We start from the raw sequence: 12,942 nt of genomic DNA, 5'->3' as shown, positions 1-12,942 counted from the left end.
CTCCTATGTGATGTTTATATAGTAGTGTCAGTGTCTCCTACGTGATGTATATATGTAGCGCCCCGAGGGTTCGGCCGCTACAGGGGTATTGCACCTCAGACCAGAGGTGTGATATTCCACTCCCAGGTAAGGATGGAGTATGGACCAGGGCTCAGTTAGCTGCATACAGCACACACACCCCATTTCCGAGGGACAGCTCAACGGTGCTCCCACTAGACATAAGTGCAGGCACGACCGACTATGTCCCTGCCTGGAGTGGGGAGAGGGGGTGGAACACTCAGTGCTGTAGGGGCAGATAGGGGTTGGTTCCTGAGCGTAGGAAGGAGCTCATTGGTTGCTGGTCACCTAGGCTCATGGTCAGAGGGAGGTATAAAAGGTGGGCACCATCTTAGATCTAGGTTCTGTCCAGAGAGGAGAAGACAGGGAGTAGAGGCTCTGTAGGAGCTCTACTCCAGAAGGGCCTAGTGAGAGGCCGAGGAGGAGGTGAAGGGGAGCTGAGATTTTGGCTCATCTCAGCTCCAAGAGAAAGGAACAGAAAGGAACAGAAACAGAAAGGAACTGCAAAGAAAGAGAGAGAGAAACAGAAGGGCTCAGGAACAAGAAGGTGGAAGGGACCCTAAGAACCCACGAGAATCCGGGGTGAAGGGTCAGGCAGATTAAGGGTACCGGATCCCAAGTTGGTGGAGGAGAAACTACCCTCAGCCAAAGACCGGTCGTTGTGATCATCTATTGGTGCGACACCTCATCAAACCTGCTAGGAAGGCACCATATAGGACAGCGGAGGACGGGGCCCACGTTTAACCGCACGAGTCCGCGGCAGCTGGACAAAAGTGGGTCACTGGTGAGGCAGGCCAGAGAAAGGATTAAAGGGGGTCCTGTGCCATGCTCCTGAACTGCCTGGGAGTTGACCGAGCCCCTCACCTGGTGGACGCAGCACGGCTCGGGCGGTCACTGCCGACGGAAGTGACCCGGGACAAACGAACTGTGAGTAAAGACCCTGGACTGTAACTTGTTGTCCGTGTGCTCCTTCGCTCCTCCGGCACTACCGGTACTGGGACCTTCACCACCATCACTCCCACCATCCACTACACTGCCCTGGGGCCGCATTCTTCCCGTGGGGAGTCACTCCATCCCAGCTGCATACATCATCAGCCCCAGCGGACTGCCTTGCAGCGGCGGTTCCTAATAACCGCAATCCACGGGTGGCGTAGTCGGACATTATCTGAAGCACGTAGCAGACTACCATTGACCTGACCACCCTGAGCCGTGGGACCGGGCCGCCACTACTACTCCCCCCATCGTTCCCCTATCGCCCGGATCCACGGCCCAGGGGGCGAGTCAGCTTTGGCGTAGTCGGCAGGATTTCGTGCCCGCTAACAACGGGTACTGCGCGCCTGAAATGAGACAGTTTCATTGTACCAAAGATGGCGCCCGCCCCAGAAGAACGAGCGCCATAATGTGCGCGCCAAAAGACCACAGGAGGCCGCCTCCCATCGTGGGCCGGGTCCCAGAATGGCGCCAAAGAGGAAGCCCGCCCCCGACAACCATGAGCACGGCGGTAGAAATGTCCGTCAACGTGGGGGGGCTGCCCCTGAGAGTGATTGTCAGCAGAACGCCCCAGGACCACCCCCCATGGGGGCGGAAAGAGAAGAAAACTGCGGGGCAGAGGGTGGTCTGGATCAGTTTGGCCAGGCCGCACCCGGAGATGGAGAAAGAAATCAGCTCCAGTACTTTGGCGAAGGGCCTGCTGCAAGCTGCATCACCATGCAGCCTCACCGAGCTGCTAGCCCATCTCCCCAAGTAGGACCCCGAGTATACGCGGGCGGCGTTGGAGGAGCTGGACCGGAGGATGGTCCGGGCGCAGCAGGACGTGATCGCCGGGTGGAAGGAGGAAGTGGCCCGGCGGGCTGTGACCCTGCAGCAGGAGGCACCATCGACGTCCAGCAGCACACCAGCCACCGAGGGCAGTGAAGGCAGAGCGGAGGCTGAAGACGACGCCGCGGAGGAGGCCGCGACAGCAGAGGCAGGTAACGGAGACGCCCCTGCCCCGAACCCTAGGGCCGCCGACCTGCTCCTGCACCCTGTTGCGGAGCCCAACGCACCTGGACCCGCCGTTGACACCATGCCTCCACCGCCATCAACCGGCCCCCAGGCCGTCGACGCTGCCAGTGAGCCCCGCCCCACGCCGTGCCCTCTGACCCCGGGCGTGCTCAGCCGACCGCCATCGCAGGCCCGGCCGCAAGGCCCAGCGCCCCCGGGCGCCGCTGCCCCGACGGAACCCCCTGCACCTGCTGTACCACCCTTGGGAGCAACAAGGAAACGACCAGCACGGGCCTGGTCGCAAGGCCACGTGCCCCCGGGCGCCGCCAACCCGCTTGCGCCCCCTGCTGCTGCAGTACCACCGCTGGGAGCAGATCTCTTCGCCCAACACACCAGTCCGGATGGGCTTCCATTCATCTGGCCCCCCGAATTTGTCAACCCCCGCTTCCAGAGGAGCCCGCCCGCGGAGGTTGAAGTACCATCTGAGCCCCTCATACCTGCTGCGGCGCCTCAGGAAATCCCCCAGCTGCCATTGGAGGATGCCCAGTTTGAATGGGACCCCACAGGGGAGGACCTGATGGGGTTCACGAAGGAAACACAAGCGGGCGCAGCCGAGCGGCGGGAGGCCTGCTGCCAGCAGCTGGAAATGTTTGAGAGAGAGCGGCGGGTGAAGCAAGAGAAGCTGCAGGTCCAGAGCGCGGAGCAGAAAATGAAGGCTCGGCGAGATCCCCGAACTGCCCGCAGTCCCCGAGTCACCGGGACTGTTGTGAAGTTCCAGATGGAGCGCGGCTGAGGTTTCATTCGAGACCCTGAGACCATCAGCGATATATTCGTGACAAGGAGAGATGTGGAGAGTCACCTGCCGGAAGGCCATCGTGGGCGGGACCTATTTCCGGGTGATGTGGTGTCTTACATCCGACACCAAGGCGTGAAGGGATGGTACGCCCTCCACGTCCACAGAGTAGTAGAGGAGGAGGAACAACACTACTCGGACGCTGAATATCAAGAGGACCCGGAAGGGCCTGAAGATTATGAGGAGCAAGGAGCGGCTGGAGGGTATCGCTACCAGTGAACAGTAGCATACCAGTGTATATAGTTACCCGTCAGGGTACAAAAGAACTGTGTGGGACTGTTTCCAGAAAAGTGTGGTCCCCATTGGGACTGATATAGGACTGTTTGATTGTTGCCCTATCCCCTAAGTAACCTGGCTGAGGACTGAGAGCAGCCATCCCTCTTCCCCTAACAGGCTGAGGACTGTGAGCAGCCATTCCTCTCCCTAAAACCGGCCGAGGACTGGGAACGGCCAATCCCTTGTACATAGTTGCGCTTCCTAAAACGCCCCCTACTGGTTTTATAAAAAAGACTGCAACGTCTACCTCAAGATTTACTGGACTGTTGCACCTTTACCTGGTCGAGATCCAAGAATACAAGAATGTGTCTTGCTTAAAAATGTTTTACATGAGAAAGTTTTATATGCTGCTAGGTAATAATGCAAATGTTTTACAAGATGTTTTATATGACAAAAGAGTTCCAGAGGCATTAGCAAAGTGTTTTATAATAGTGACAAGAAAAGAAAAGTGTTTCCCATAAAGGGAATTGAACCGTATTACCTGTTTTCTGATGTGAAAAGTTATTGAAAAAGTTTTGCATGTCCTGTAATTATCTGTTTTTGCTCTTTTCCAGCCCGAGGACGTGCTGTGCTTTACCAGGGGGGAATGTAGCGCCCCGAGGGTTCGGCCGCTACTGGGGTATTGCATCTCAGACCAGAGGTGTGATATTCCACTCCCAGGTAAGGATGGAGTATGGACCAGGGCTCAGTTAGCTGCATACAGCACACACACCCCATTTCCGAGGGACAGCTCAACGGTGCTCCCACTAGACATAAGTGCAGGCACGACCGACTATGTCCCTGCCTGGAGTGGGGAGGGGGGGGTGGAACACCCAGTGCTGTAGGGGCAGATAGGGGTTGGTTCCTGAGCGTAGGAAGGAGCTCATTGGTTGCTGGTCACCTGGGCTCATGGTCAGAGGGAGGTATAAAAGGTGGGCACCATCTTAGATCTAGGTTCTGTCCAGAGAGGAGAAGACAGGGAGTAGAGGCTCTGTAGGAGCTCTACTCCAGAAGGGCCTAGTGAGAGGCCGAGGAGGAGGTGAAGGGGAGCTGAGATTTTGGCTCATCTCAGCTCCAAGAGAAAGGAACAGAAAGGAACAGAAACAGAAAGGAACTGCAAAGAAAGAGAGAGAGAAACAGAAGGGCTCAGGAACAAGAAGGTGGAAGGGACCCTAAGAACCCACGAGAATCCGGGGTGAAGGGTCAGGCAGATTAAGGGTACCGGATCCCAAGTTGGTGGAGGAGAAACTACCCTCAGCCAAAGACCGGTCGTCGTGATCATCTATTGGTGCGACACCTCATCAAACCTGCTAGGAAGGCACCATATAGGACAGCGGAGGACGGGGCCCACGTTTAACCGCACGAGTCCGCGGCAGCTGGACAAAAGTGGGTCACTGGTGAGGCAGGCCAGAGAAAGGATTAAAGGGGGTCCTGTGCCATGCTCCTGAACTGCCTGGGAGTTGACCGAGCCCCTCACCTGGTGGACGCAGCACGGCTCGGGCGGTCACTGCCGACGGAAGTGACCCGGGACAAACGAACTGTGAGTAAAGACCCTGGACTGTAACTTGTTGTCCGTGTGCTCCTTCGCTCCTCCGGCACTACCGGTACTGGGACCTTCACCACCATCACTCCCACCATCCACTACACTGCCCTGGGGCCGCACTCTTCCCGTGGGGAGTCACTCCATCCCAGCTGCATACATCATCAGCCCCAGCGGACTGCCTTGCAGCGGCGGTTCCTAATAACCGCAATCCACGGGTGGCGTAGTCGGACATTATCTGAAGCACGTAGCAGACTACCATTGGCCTGACCACCCTGAGCCGCGGGACCGGGCCGCCACTACTACTCCCCCCATCGTTCCCCTATCGCCCGGATCCGCGTGCCCCACGGCCCAGGGGGCGAGTCATATACAGCAGTGTCCGTGTCTTCTATGTGATGTAAATACAGCAGCCTCAGTGTCTCCTATGTGATGTATAAACAGCAGCCTCAGTGTCTCTTATGTGATGTATATATAGTAGTGTCAGTGTCTCCTATGTGATGTATATACAGCAGCCTTGGTGTTTCCTTTGTGATGTATATACAGTAGTGTCAGTGTCTCCTGTGTGATGTATATACAGCAGTGTCCGTGTCTTTTCTATGTGATGTATATACAGCAGCCTCAGTGTTTCCTATGTGATGTAAATACAGTAGTGTCTGTCACTTATGTGATGTATATACAGCAGTCTTGGTGTCTCCTATGTGATGTACACTGTGTGTAGAATTATTAGGCAAGTTGTATTTTAGAGGATTATTTTTATTATTGATCAACAACTATGTTCTCAATCAACCCAAAAGACTCATAAATATCCAAGCTTAATATTTTTGGAAGTTGGAGTGGGGTTTTTTAGATTTGGCTATCTTAGGAGGATATCTGTTTGTGCAGGTAACTATTACTGTGCAGAATTATTAGGCAACTGAATAAAAACCAAATATTATCCCATCTCACTTGTTTATTTTCACCAGGTAAACCAATATCAATGCACAAAATTTAGAAATAAACATTTCTGACATGCAAAAACAGAAAACAAAAAAATTAGTGATGAATATAGCCACCTTTCTTTATGATGACACTCAACAGCCTTCCATCCATAGATTCTGTCAGTTGCTTGATCTGTTTTAGATCAACATTGCGTGCAGCAGCCACCACAGCCTCCCAGACACTGTTCCCAGTGGTGTACTGTTTTCCCTCCCTGTAGAGCTCACATTTTATGATGGACTACAGGCTCTCTATGGGGTTCAGATCAGGTGAACAAGGGGGCCATGTCATTATTTTTTCTTCTTTTAAACCTTTACTGGCCAGCCACGCTGTGGAGTAGTTGGATGCATGTGATGGAGCATTGTCCTGCATGAAAATCATGTTTTTCTTGAACGATACCGACTTCTTCCTGTACCACTGCTTGAAGAAGTTGTCTTCCAGAAACTGGCAGTAGGTCTGGGAGTTGAGCTTCACTCCATCCTCAACCCGAAAAGGTCCCACAAGTTCATCTTTGATGATACCAGCCCATACCAGTACCCCACCTCCACCTTGCTGGCGTCTGAGTCGGAGTGGAGCTCTCTGCCCTTTATTGATCCAACCTCTGGCCCATCCATCTGGCCCATAAAGAGTTACTCCCATTTCATCAGTCCATAAAGCCTTTGAAAACCTTTTTCAAATGTGGTCGTTTTTCAGCTTTCCTTACCTTGCCCATGTCCCTGAGTATCGCACACCTTGTGCTTTTTGATACTCCAGTAACGTTGTAGCTCTGAAATATGGCGAAACTGGTGGCGAATGGCATCTTGGCTGCTTCACGCTTGATTTTCCTCAACTCATGGGCAGTTATTTTGCGCCTTTTTTGGCCAACACGCTTCTTGCGACCCTGTTGGCTATTTGCCATGAAACGCTTCATTGTTCGGTGATCACGCTTCAAAACTTTGGAAATTTCAAGACTGCTGCATCCCTCTGCAAGACATCTCACAATGTTGGACTTTTCAGAGCTCGTCAAATCTCTCTTCTGACCCATTTTGCCAAAGGAAAGGAAGTTGCCTAATAATTAAGCCCACCTTATATAGGGTGTTGATGTCATTAGTCAACACCCCTCCTCATTACAGAGATGCACATCACCAGATTTACTTAATTGGTAGTTGGCTCTCAAGCCTATGCAGCTTGGAGTAGGACAACATGTATAAAAAGTATCATGTGATCAAAATACTCATTTGCCTAATAATTCTGCACGCGGTGTATACTGCAGACCTCTCCTATGGGCAGTTTTGAAGGGATAAGTTGAGCATCACTTTCCTTCCAGCATTCTGGCTTTTTACATCCACTAATTTGAGTAAAACTGAAGATTTTGTAATGAAATATATATTATTAAGTTTACTTTCATGTTACGGGTTAAAAAAGTGTTCTATGAAACTCATTCTTGCAAAAATTTAGCAAATTGATTTTGTGTTGAATGTAACATATGGCACCCACCATGCCGTCTGCCTTGACTAACATGTGACAGAGCAGCCGGTGGAGCAGAGCTCACTGATACAAGCGCGGTCCTATAATAGGAGCAACCATGGTAACAAGTCCGTTCATGACATTTCTTCCTTCTGAATCTTCCCCTATCACCTGTGAGTGATATTATTGAGAAGTGTAAGGAACCACAGGAGCTCAGCCGCAAAGTGGAGACCCCGTAACGTGACAGAGTGGGGGGCCGAGTGCGGAGGAGCAGAGGGCAGAAAAGTGACCACCGATCTGCTGACCACATAACTGCAGAGTCCAGACCTCCTCTTGTATTAATATCAGCACAAATACTACACCCCTGCCGGGAGCTTCATGGCCGAGCAACTTCATGCACACGTAGATCACCAAGCACAATGCCGAGCGTTAGATGGAGTGATAAAGAGCCACCACCCCTGGGCTCTGGAGGAGACTTGTGGAAGAGATGTGTTCTGTGCAGTGATGGATCACACTTCTCTCTGCGTCTTATGGAGGAGTCTGGGTTTGGTGATTCCAGGAGGACGTTACCCCCTGACTGCATTGTGCCCGCTGTACAAACGGTGGAGGAGGATAATGCTACGAGATGTTATCAGGGGTCGGCATTGGGCCCTTAGTTTCAGTGATGGTAAATCTTAATCTTCAGCACAAAACACTGTGGACAATTGTAGCTTCAGCTTTGTGGGAACAGTTTGGGGAAGACCCTTTTCTGTTCCCCAAGCTCCATACCGACATGGTTGGCGGAGTTTGTGTATATATTTATATTTGCAGCTTTACGTACTTCTGCTGACTGCAGCTTTTATGACCCCTTTCTGTTTAGATGACTCGTAGGTGAAGGGATTTGCTGCTGTAGGACATGACTTACTGCTTGTTAACTCTTCAATAAGCCGCTTTAAGACACTTTAAGTAGAAATAAAACATGCAGAGGGTAATTGTACTAAATCCTGGGTGCCAGTGACGCTTTTATTTACACATAAAACCATTATGAATGATTTCAGAGAAGAAGCAGAGTCGTTAAGCCATCAGTGATGGATTGGGAGCTTTTACTCTGCTGCTTAGTGTATGATTTTTCATCTTGGTTCTTCCTCCCTACTTCTTCATTAACCATAATAAGTCATAATCTCTGTCTGACAATGCTGGATGCTAAGAAATATGTTTAGAGTTTTATGTAAGTTGTGTTTTTAGTCATGTTAAGTGGCTTTAAAGTAGTTTGTCCCAAATGAGAATGTGTAAGTGAAGCTCCACCACCGAAGACATGGACAATAAGTATTGATGAATGAGGCTTCTGTCTGGAGAGGACAAATCTGACCTGATGTTTAATATAGAGCCCTAGATGGGATTTACATCATCCCTGTATCTAAATACCTTGTCCAAAGCAGAGCAGCAACATGCTCACATGTCACTTGTCCTACCAACCCAGCAATCTTCATTCATGGTTGAATGTCTAATGTTTTAATCAACCAGACATTGGTTGGACAGCATTCCTATCTCTTTGTTTGGTTCCCCTCCAAATAGGCTTAGCCTCTGGGCTGGAAATAATGATGTAATGTCCTTTGAGATAGCAACTGAAAAGGTTTCAATAGATATCAGAAGGGTGAAAAAGCTTCAGACATACAGTTCTTCCAATCTCCTGAAATAACCTGGAGGCTCCTGAAAAAATGGGCAAACCTCTAAGACTCCCGAAGGAGTTGGCAAACTTTCTGGGTGCTGCCAAAGTTTACTTAAAGCTCCCAAAAGCCCATTTAGAGGGCGTTGCCTAAAAGAGGCTCCACGTGGCATATGCCTTCCTCCAAAAATGACAAAGTTGAAAAGAATATCCTTGGATATGGTACAATGCTGGGACCTGTCTTATGGGTGGGGTGGAACTGCCATTGTGGTCCTCTCAGTTGCATTGTGAAGCCCTTCAATCAGGAGACTGGTTGGCTCTCTTATGTGTGGGGTCCTTCTTGACATCAGATGATGTAGGAGATAAGGAAGTTTTGGTGTTCAATGTCAACGTCTAATTCATAATAGTCAATATTTTTTGGAGTGTATATGCCTTATCTCTTATGTTGCCCCCAGGATCAACCACACCCGACCCATCCAGAACCATTGAGAATGTCCATTTGACCAGAGCTTACATAAATCCAACCACCTTTTGACCCAATATTCCCAAGAAATCCAGGACAGTTGTCAACTATCCCAATGCTTTTAGTCCTGTTGGTGGAGATACCTCGCTGCCCGTGTTCTCCAGAAGCTCCTTACTCCACCATCTCCATTGAAAGCCCATGGATGAATGGCCAAACGGAGTGCATATGTTTTTATAGGCAGGGGAGAAATATATTATTTAGGTTGCAGTTACAGTAATTAATGTTGCATGGATCCCTTATGGGTGACAGTTGCAGAAAATGATCGAATGTTGTATTATTGGTTTGCCTTCTACGTACAATGCAAAAATTAGAAGAAACACATATATTCATTATTAATTAAAGACCAATCCAGGTTTTGCACCTGGTGCTTAGCGTATGTATAAAAAGGATAAGACGTCAGTAGGCATTTGTAATAATTTAGGGCTCCCGGACATCACCAGACGCAGATCCTTAGAAAGTATAAACCACCCTCCATACAGATACCGCTCATTTATGTAAGTTTATCTTAATTTTCTCTTTCTTTTTATTTGTCAGTAATGGTCAGAGCTCCCAATGAGAAGGATGGGGGGCAGGAAGGGAAACATCCAAAGCAAAGGTTCTTTGTCTCCCCTGTGCAGCAAAGTGAGCAGGTTTTATTTTTCTGGATACTATAGTGCAGTATTTTTGTACATCTCCATATGTTCCCTGTAAGAACACAACTGATATGATGTCTCCTCTAGGAAATACTTTGTAGCACATGTGATAGTAGTAATTTGTAATAATATGCTGCAGTAATCCGTCTTTCGGGCAGAAGTCGGACACTTCCCAGTCGTCTGCTAACGACTGGTGTATGAAAAATGTAAATGGCTTTGGCTTGTTACATTAATAGTTATTTGGCCGTTCATTATCCCCCCCCCCCCCCCGGTCACCCTAGATATTAACATTCAAGCTGAGCTTACATTTTTATTGAGAAGAGTAATTGGCTGTTTGACTTTAGAAGTTCACCAAAGTGTAAAAAGTTGCCAATATCGGCTGATGTCTAAGAAGAAAAAGATGGTGGCCATGATTGGCTCATAAAATAGTAACGTCTATTTCCAATACTGATACTTTTTTCTTTTAAATAGCTAGGTCAAAAATCATTACAGATATTTTTTTTTAAATCTGCTCATACTTTTTAAAGGGTTTTATGGCATCTAACAAAAAGGTGCTCTTTTTCTCCACCCAAAAACATTGCCATTCTTGTCCATGGATTTTGCGGCTCAGCCTCATGTAGACAACCTTCATTTACAAAACATATGTAAGGGGCCAAATTGTTGGAGATATCCGTAGTGGACATATAAAAGAGAGGCGCCCTAAGGCTCCCAACTATGATGTCAAATTTTATTCATGTTCCCCATGCCCTTTCCAAAACACTTCGGATCTACTCTAGTGCTTTGGTTACAATGTACTTCCTCTATAGAGGGGAGTCCTTCTCAGGTTCTTGACCCCCAAAGCGTTAAACTTGGTTGAGCTTCTTATCCGTAAGGGCCACATAGCACTCTCATTGCCTGCCTCTATGATATTTACTCCCTTGGATCATGTATGGACTGGTACTCCTAGATCATACATGGTCCCACCGCCCAGTATTCTGTTTCTCGGCTGTGAAGAATTTTTTTTTGTCTCTTCCAACTATTTAGGTTCACTTTCTTTTTTTCTGCTTTATGCAAATGCATAATCAAGTCCAGGCAAATATACATCAAAGAAAAGATCTTCTAGATGAAAGATCTTTCAGTGGTCGAAATTTCTAATGATCATCGAAGATCTCCGATCACCTTAAGAATCACAGCTCATTTTCCGCATCGGAAGGCGGAATTAACCGATTGTATTCCATTAAAAAAAAAATTGAAAAATTTCAGATGCTATTTTTTTTTTCTTGAGTATGTAAGAATTGCCCCTGGTAAAAGCCATCAATTCTCAAATATAGAACAGAGAGGTGAAGGACACCTGAACTTTCCTCAACAGTAACTTGACAGGTCCGGATATCTACGTTATCTCATACCCCCTCGAAAATTGTTTATTTTGTACTCAACAGCATTATATTTGTGAGTCCTTTTGGTTAAAACTTTCAATAATTAATTATTTTTGTAAATCTTAAAACATCTTTTCACCACAGATTTGGAAAATTTTAGAAGGCAATGTGACAATATAAATCATAATATAACAGTTATTAATATATTGCAACAATCTATAAAAAAAAAAAGTAAAACAAAAAAGTAGTTTAAAAAATTGAAATGTTATTTTTTTTTACTTTTATTTTTATATTTTAACATTTTAAACAATGCAGAATGAATAATATATGATTACAAAAGGATACAATATAAATATGAAATTATAATGGATTTTCCTTTATGATCATACAATAATTTACAGTTCACAAGCACTGAAATAATTCACATTTTTTTTTTACCATTATTGTATTTTCCTATATTCTAATTCCGATAAAGAATTTTTTAAGTATTTCTTCTTTTATTTTATTTTCAGATCTTAATTTCATTTACCTTTCATTCTAGCAGAAAACTGGATCTATATATATGTTTTAAAGTTTTTTTTTTTCTGGCGTGCAGTTAAAATTGTAATTAGTATTGAGAGTTTACAACATTGGGACATTAACCTGAATTTTGCATTTCAGTTTGTAGTATTCTTTTAAAAATTTTAATAAAAATGAGTTAAAAAAAAAATAGTAATTAGAAAAAATATTCAATGTAAAAATAATTAATTCTATAATGTCTTAACCTATTTTATTTTGACATTATAAACTTTTAAAATAGTTCTAACAAATTAAATAATTTTTTTTTAACCCTTGTTCTGATCATTAAGTTTAAATTCTTCCAAACAATATCTAATTTAAATCATTTTCATACGTTCTGTCGCTTTGTCAAAAGAAATAGTACAATACCTTTTTAAAATGAAGTTTTGCTTTATTTATGCATTAGTAGGATCACAATTAAAATGACTTTTCAACACAGAAATAATAATTAAATTGATGGAAATATATTAGATTGGTTGATGCAAATTCTTCTTTTTTTTTAATATAATTTTTAGAAGAATTTTTAAGCTGCTTTTGTAATGTTTTACTTGCGTTATTGTTTTCCTTTTGTATTATTATTGTTACATTAATTTATTTTTATTCTAAGAAATATTAATGAATTAAAATTAAAATGGATGCCAAAGACTTATATATTTTTTTTTTTTTGTAAAAACAATCTTGGAATAATTTTCATTTAGGCTAAAAAAAAACCACAAAAGAACACATTACCTTTGGCTGCGGGGACAAATATTCACAGGGCGCTGGGGTCTGCCTGCTCCTGAGCTGCAACATATGGAAGTTGAGAAGGCAAACTCCCAGCCCTGAGCTCTTTCCTTTGGAATTTGATAACATTAAAATAGATAAGAAAGTGGTTTATTAACCTCCGAGCTTCTAGGGGGTTTCACAAAACTGCTCTCTTACCAGCCTCTAATTCAATCTCCCGTCTATTCATCCCAATGATATATTTTTGTTTTGTTTTTTGCTTTTATTTTTTGGGCATTTTAATTTTTCATTTCAACTTACGACTTTAGGTTCTGTTTGCATTATTTACACATACGTTAAACAAATCGATAGGGACCTAATTATTTAATATATACAGTACCTAAAAAGTGTCACTTTA

The 12,942-nt window shown here is 45.7% G+C and overlaps 1 protein-coding gene across 1 annotated transcript in view; it reads right to left on the bottom strand.

The window, feature by feature from the left end:
* The window catches only part of GATA4 (GATA binding protein 4), a 166,030-nt gene extending 153,359 nt beyond the window's left edge, over positions 1 to 12,671 (bottom strand). Inside the window, exon 1 of the mRNA XM_073673900.1 lies at positions 12,552 to 12,671. The gene's annotated coding sequence lies outside the window, so the exon portion shown is untranslated. The remainder of the gene's footprint in view (positions 1 to 12,551) is intronic.
* Positions 12,672 to 12,942: the final 271 nt, after the last annotated feature.

Source organism: Phyllobates terribilis, unplaced genomic scaffold (assembly GCF_046119375.1).
Source record: "Phyllobates terribilis strain yellow unplaced genomic scaffold, ASM4611937v1 Scaffold_3__8_contigs__length_932513732, whole genome shotgun sequence".
NCBI lineage: Eukaryota > Metazoa > Chordata > Amphibia > Anura > Dendrobatidae > Phyllobates > Phyllobates terribilis.
The sequence above is the reverse complement of the archived record's forward strand: the minus strand, read 5'-3'. Positions and strand labels throughout refer to the sequence as shown.